Below are 335 nucleotides of genomic sequence, written 5' to 3'. Positions count from 1 at the left end.
TCTCTGGAAGCTCATGGGAGTTCTTTTATGGACGCAAAGACCTATATTAAATGGATTGAATATTTAAAGAGTAATTATCTTGAGTAATAGGTTTATTTATATTTCTAATTATGCATTATCTTTTTTGGTATCTTTAAAATATATTTAGCTTATGCAAATATGATATGCATCATAACCTAGGATCTATAGTCTGAATTTCTTATATACGTATGATAACATAACTTTAAAAAGAAAGAATCAAACCATACTTACAGGTTGGATCCTTCTAGAAAATAGTTATTTACCTGAATGTTTATTTTTGTCTTACATCTTCATCAGTTAAAACCAACAGTTAC

The sequence above is a fragment of the Mandrillus leucophaeus genome, unplaced genomic scaffold (assembly GCF_000951045.1).
Source record: "Mandrillus leucophaeus isolate KB7577 unplaced genomic scaffold, Mleu.le_1.0 Scaffold312, whole genome shotgun sequence".
NCBI lineage: Eukaryota > Metazoa > Chordata > Mammalia > Primates > Cercopithecidae > Mandrillus > Mandrillus leucophaeus.
This window is presented reverse-complemented; position numbering follows the sequence as displayed.